Raw genomic sequence first — 7,133 nt, 5'->3', positions numbered from 1 at the left:
CCCTAAAACCACGGGTCCCTTAAAACCGCGGGACCCTTAAAACCGCGGAACCTTTAAAACCGCGGGGCCACTAAAACCGCGGGGCCCCTAAGACCGCGGGGCCCACGTAGCAAACGCTACTTTTGCTAATATTGTTAATCCGATAATGTGTGTATCATGCGTCGCTACACGTGCTCTTGATATTAACCCGATACTCGCGACACGTGGGACGTCCGCCGCGCACGCATGCATGCCGACGATGCGTCGGCAGTAATTCGTTCCCGCTATGTAAACCACGTCCGCTCGCTTTGAGCTTCCCTTTGAAGACGACCGCTCGGGTTCGCGCGGCGACGACGGTAGATTCATCTCTCCTCGCTCGCTGTAGACTGTAGAGGGAGGCGGCGGGGGAGGTGGTGGGAGAGGCGGTGGGAGAGGCGGTGAGAGAGGCGGCGGGGAGGCGGCGGGGGAGGCGGCGAGGGAGGCGGCGAGGGAGGCGGTGGGGGAGGCTACGAGGGAGGCGGCGGAGGAGGCGATGGGAGAGCGAAATAGTAATTGTAGAGCGAAAGCTGGGCCGCCACCACTTCCGTCGGCCCACTTCCGACCACGGATAACGCCCGCCGTCGGCGATGACGCGTCGCGATGACGTCACATCACGTCGTTTCGACGCCGTCGGCGGATGTTTTACGATCGCGAAAAAATGCGCGCGCGCGGGCAGCGTACACGTGACACAGTTTCCACCCCCGCCCACCGATTAGCGGGAAGCGTCACGGCACACGTGCAGACGCATCGAAACGATCGCCTCTGCCCGACGATAGCAGCGCCATCTATATCCCATCTCGCCCGGGAGCATCTTCCCCTTACATACAGCCAGCATCATCTGTATTACATGATACCGTGGAGCTAGTAGTAAAAGTAGAAGTAAAAGCTAAGTAGTAAAACCGTACATTATACCGTGGTGCTAGTAGTAAAAGTAGTGGTAAGTGCTAAGTAGTAAAACATTACAATGATATCGTGGAGCTGGTAGTGAAAGTCATAGTAAGAGCTAAGTAGTAAAGCCGTATAGGGTACTGTGGAGCTGCTGCACGCTCTGAAATTGTTGCCCGCGCTTCGCAATAGCCGCAATATGCGCAATATGCGCACCCCTCCCACGCCCTCGTGCACGGTTTATATAGACCTCTCTCTCTCTCTCTCTTCTTCTCTTTCTCTCTCTCTCTTCTATATAGATATATATATATTATATATATTATAATATATTATGATATAAATCATATATGAATGTGTCAGCTGTCGCAGCCGTGCGCGCGGTGTACATGTGGTTGCCCAGGAAGAAAGTATTTCACGGCATTTACAGGAAATTGTCGGCAAATAATAAGCAAAGAGAGTAGAGAAACATTAAGACTTTGTAGTAATAGATTTTCGTTCATTATATTTTATTGAATACGCTCCAGTGCCTGTGAGCTGAACGACGTAATGCAACATCGCAGCGCAGCGAATGCGAATGACGTCACAGGTCACCAGGGTCACGACCGACATGCAGTCGAGCCTCATTTCCGCCGCTTGCCACTTTGCAGGTCGTAATTTCCTAGCGGTGCGACAAAATCTGCGTCGTTGATCGCGTGCTGTTTTTGCGCGCCGCGGGAATAGGAGAATGATTATTTACAGTCGTCGTCGCGAAAAGATGTGCGATGGTGCGTTTGGTTTGGATGGATGTGGCACTGTGCTGTAGTTGTTGAGTTGCACGTGTTGTGTGTGTGTGTGTGTTGTGTCGGTGTGTGTGTGTGGAGGGTGTGTTGTGTGTGTGTTGTGGTGTGGTGACCTGTGTTGTGTGTGTATGGTTTGTGTTTGGAGGTGTGTCGTGCCGCGTGTGTGGGTGTGTGTGTGTGTGTGTGTTGTTGCGCTGTGTGTGTGTGTGCGTGTGCGTGTGCGTGTGCGTTGGTGTGGTGGGGTGTATTGCGTGCGTGGCGTGCGCGTGTGGTTGTATGTGTGTGTGTGTGTATGTGTGTGCGGGTGTGGTGAGTGTGCGTGTGTGTGTGCTGTGCGCCGCGCGCCGCGTGGTGTGGTGTTGTGTGGGTGTTTTGCGTGCTGTGCCAGTGTGGTTGTGACGTGTGCGTGTCGTGTTGCGTGTGCTGGGTGACTACGCTCCAGTGTCGTGTTGTGTGTGTGTATGGGTGCTGCGGTGCGTGTGCGTTGGCGTGTCGCGTGTGCGGGTGCTCGTGTGTGTGTGCGTGCGTGCTGTGTGCGTGTGTGTGCGTGGATGTGTGTGGTGTTGTGCGTGTGGGTGATGTGGTGTGTGGTGTGTGTGTGTGTGTGTGTGTGTGTGTTATTTTTGCTGTGATGGTGCGTGGTGTGCGTGTGTGTGTTGTGTGTATGTGTGGTTGTGTGGTGTTGTGTGTGTATGTGTCGTTGTGGTGTGGCTCGTGTGTGTTGTGGGTGTGTGTGTGTGTGTGTGTGTGTGGTGTGGTGGTGTTGTGTGTGTGTGTGGAGGTGGGTGGTGTTGGGGTGTCGGCGGATGTTGCGCATGTCTGTGTTGGTGCGTTGTGGGTGCGTGTGTGTTTTGTCTGTGTGTGTGGTGTGGGGTTGGGTGTGTGTGTGGGTGTGTGTGGTGGCCTTGTGTTCGCGCGGCTCGCGTGTGTGTGGTGCTGTGTGAATGTGTGTTGTGTGTGTTGTGTGTGTGTGTGCGTGCGCTGCCGTTGGGTGTGCTGTGTGTTCGTGTGCGTGTGCCGTGGAGTGTGTGTGTGCGTGTGGTGTGTGTGTGTGTGTGGTGTGTGTGTTGTGTTGGATGTGTGGTGTGTGTGATGTGTGTGTTTGTGAGTGTGTGTGTGTGTGTGGTGTGTGTGTGGTGTTGTGTGTTGGGTGTGTTGGCTGTGTGATGTAAGCTGGACACGTCGGCAGTTAGTTGTTGCGATAGAGCCGCGGCTTACATGCTGAAATTGCGGGGGAGAACATTAAATGTGTGCTGGAAGGTTTATTGACTGTGGGGAGGGGGAGGGGCCAGAGATCCGGTATATCAGGCCTGCCCTCCGATCTGCCCCCACGCGAGGCTGCGCTGCCTTGAATTCTCTCTCTCTCTCTCTCTCACTGCCTCTTTCTCACTCTCTCGCTCACTCTCTCTTTCTATTAACTTATGTTTTCCATTTAGATGCTGCCCTAGACGAGACGCCGCCTCCTCTCTTTCTCTCTCTCTCTCTCATCTCTCTCTTCTCTCTCTTCTCTCTCTCCCTCCTCCCTCCCTCTCATCTTCTCTCTCTCTCTCTCTCTCTCTCTCTCTCTCTCTCCATCTCCTCCTGTCTCTCTCTTCCCCCCTCTGTCTCGTATCTCTCCCTTTCCTCCAGAGTGTCGCCATTCAATGGCCTGGCCCGCCCACCAAGCCGCCTCTCCTCTCCTCTCGCTCTCTCTCTCTCTCTCGCCGTCTCTCTCTCTCTCTTTCTCTCTCTCTCTCACTGCGTGCAAATTGTGATGCCAGCCAGCTGCTTACAGCTGTGTAGTTGTTCCACAGTCATCGCCAACCTTAGCAAGATGTCTAGCAAGCTTACTGTAGACAAGGCAAGAGAAAGAGCTAGAGGGAGAGAGAGAAAGAGAGAGAGAGCGCGCGAGCGTGAAGAAGAAAGAGAGAGAGAAAGAGCGGGAACGTAGAGACGAGAAAAGAGAGAGAGGAGAGAGACGAGAGATTGAGAGAGAGAGAGAGAGAGAGAGGGGTGAGAGAGAGGGGAAGAGAAGACAACGGACAGAGAGACGCACGCGAGTTTTCCTGTTTTTAGCAGGGATTGAATCGTCGCGAGTGTATACATTAACATAATCTACATTACACTGCTAAATAACTCTATACATGTAATGTAATGTAACCGTTAATATAACGGAACGTAACGTAACGAATGTAAACGCTAATATAACACTTAAGTAACCTACGTAATGTAAACGTAATGTAATGTAGTGCTAACGTAACGTAACGTACGTAACGTAACGTAACGAATGTAATGTAGTGCTAACGTAACGTAATAACCTAACTTAACGCCCAACGTACGTAGCGCGTGACGGTGACGCATAACGATTTAACTGTAATAATTAGTGTAAGCCCAATGTAAACGTAACGCTAATCATAATGTATATAAATGCAGGTAATGCATGCAATGGATGTAATGTAATGTAATAGAACGTAACTGTAACTAACAACGTAACGTAACGAACTAACTTACGCACCGTAACGTAACTAACCACCGTAACGTAACGTGACGGCTAACGTGACGTTGAACGCCGGTTGTAAGATAAATCTTATGTCATGCGATGCAAATCGAACGCATATTCTAAACGTTACGTTGCTCGCTCGCCTCCCGATTCTCGATTCGCAGATCATAACGACAGATGGCAAGCAGAGACGAAATAAATCAGTAAATATGCTCGGCAGATGCGATCACCCGCCGCCGCGCATCACCCTCACGACGATAATAATCATGATCACGTGTTTCCCACTAATTAACCAGATCTCGGCCGGTTCTTATAAATGCCGACACGCAGCTATATACTCCCGGCCACCGCGCTTCCTGTGCTACCGGTTACCCGTCGGCAAGCGTTTGATCGTGAAGCCCGGTAAGCTGGCGTGCTGATCATGAGAGAAGAGAAGAGAGAGAGAGAGAGAGGAGAGACGAGAGAGAGAGCGCAGGTTTGGGAGAAGGTATGTGGCTTCTTGAGTAATATACGTGGGTATTGCAGGCTGTTGTATTCCGAAGATTATTGTTATGATTAGGGGACCGTATCGCCGCCGCATTTTTGGTTCACTCTCTCTTACCTCTCTTTCGCTCTCGCTCTCGCTCTCGCTCTCGCTCCATTTGTCTCATCTCCTCTCTCTCTCTCTCTCTCTCTCTCTCTCTCTCTCCCTCTCTCTCCTCTCTCTCTCTCTCTCTCTCTTTCCTCTCTCTCTCTCTCTCTCTCTCTCTCTCTCTCTCTCTCCCGCACCTTACACGCGAATGCGCACGCGCACGCACAACACAACTGATGAATTCCACGCATACAACACACGCGCAATATACATTCGGTATAAACGACGCCACGACGCACACACACGCCATGCCACCGCGCACACCCAAATCCACCCAGGCGACCATAGAACCGCACGTAACTACGCGATCACGCACACATCCAGACGCACTCGCACGCACGCGCATGCAGGCACACATCTGCACGGCACACGACACACACACACACGCACAGCACACACACACACACACACAACACGCCGCCGCGCGACACACACACACACATACACACACTCACACACAACACACACACACACACGCACCACCACACACCGCGCGCGCTCACACACACCACAACGCACACACACACCACATACATACACACACATCACATACACCACAAACACACACACACACACGACACACACCACACACACACACACGCACACACACATCACACACACACAGCACCAGCCACACTCACACACACACACACAACACACACACACGCACACACACACACCACGCACACACACACACACAAACACACGCGCGCGCACACAAACACACACGCACACACACACTCCACACCACACACACCACCACATCCACCCAGACGCACGCACACGACACACACAACACACACACATACACACACACCCACACACACCACACACACGCACACACACACACACACCACACACGCCACAACACACACCACCACGGCACACACAACACACACACGCTCACACAAATACACACACACACACACACGCGCACACAATACACACACACACACACACACACACACACACACACACCACACACACACACACACACACACACCACTCCACACAACACACACACAGCAATATATATCCACCCAGACGCCACGCACGCACGCACGCACGCACGCACCGCACGCACATGCGCATCGCGCCACCATCGTACAGCTGGCCCAGAACTCACTCGCCAACTCGCCCACAGCTAGTCTTGGCCGGACAGATAATTTATTTCCACGGCAATGTGCCATATTGGAATTTCGCGGACGGAGCGAAAAGACGCACACGCCGCAATCGCCCCCCCCCCGACCCGAGACACGGCAAACCCGTAACCGACGCCCGCCCGTGGTGGCCCTGATGACACCCGTCGGCGCGAGCGGGCGGGCGGCGCGCGCGTGCAGCAACAGTGTAACGAGCTAACGTATAACCGTAGATTAAAGAACGCCCACCACCGGTACATAGCGATCCACGGTTTCATGTGTCGGCTGCTGTCGGCTTGCGGGAGTCTCTGTGCCAGTACGCCCGAACCAAGGGGCCCAGCAGCAGCAGCAGCAGCAGCAGCAACAACACACCAGAAGCAGCTGCAGCAGCAACACACACACAGCAGAAAGCCACCAGCAAGCAACAGCGAAGCCAGCCAAGCAGCAGCACCAGAAGCAGCGAAGAAGCAGATCTAATAATCTCTCGGCATGTAATCGTCGTCGGTGTCGCGTGAGCTGCGAGTTGAAGCATGAACACGCCCTTGAACATGAGCGGCATTGCATCAGCAGAGAAGGCGGTTCGGGTGCGAGCACCGGGCTCTTCGTATATACGTACCAACGCATGCAAGCGCATCGCGAGCTGCCATCGGAAATATACCTCGCCTTGCCGCGCACGCTACGCACTAGTACTCGTCTCGCTTAGCGCACGCGTTGTAGGGATTACAACCGCGTTTTTTACGCCGGTCCCAAACATGGTTTGCACCTGATCATGTCGTAACGGTATGCGTGCGGTCTAGACCAGGGTCCATTTTTTGGGTCCGTGAATGCGCTTCAGTGGTCCGCTCAACCGCGTGCATAAACAATGATTTTTATACTTGCTTATTACATCTTTTCTGAGCGCGTCTGTAACGCTTCACGCAGAGCGATTCTCAACAGGGCATCGTACTTCAAAAAAAGCGTAAGACACCACTGTGTTAAGAACTGTCGATGTATGTATATCCAAGAACAACTGCGGCTCTACCGGTATCGCATAATTGTATGTTGTACGTTCGTCACAGTTACGGCTACAGACGGTCGCCGAATTGTAATTTGTATTTTGTAGGAGTTACTGCTACAATCACATCTAGATTGTAATGTAGTATATTGTAGGAGTTAACGCTGCAGATACTGGCCAGATATGCTAAACGTGCTAATCTCGGGGG

Source organism: Priapulus caudatus, unplaced genomic scaffold, assembly GCF_000485595.1.
Source record: "Priapulus caudatus unplaced genomic scaffold, Priapulus_caudatus-5.0.1 Scaffold1475, whole genome shotgun sequence".
In the NCBI taxonomy this organism is placed as follows: Eukaryota; Metazoa; Priapulida; class Priapulimorpha; order Priapulimorphida; family Priapulidae; genus Priapulus; species Priapulus caudatus.
The sequence above is the reverse complement of the archived record's forward strand: the minus strand, read 5'-3'. Positions refer to the sequence as shown.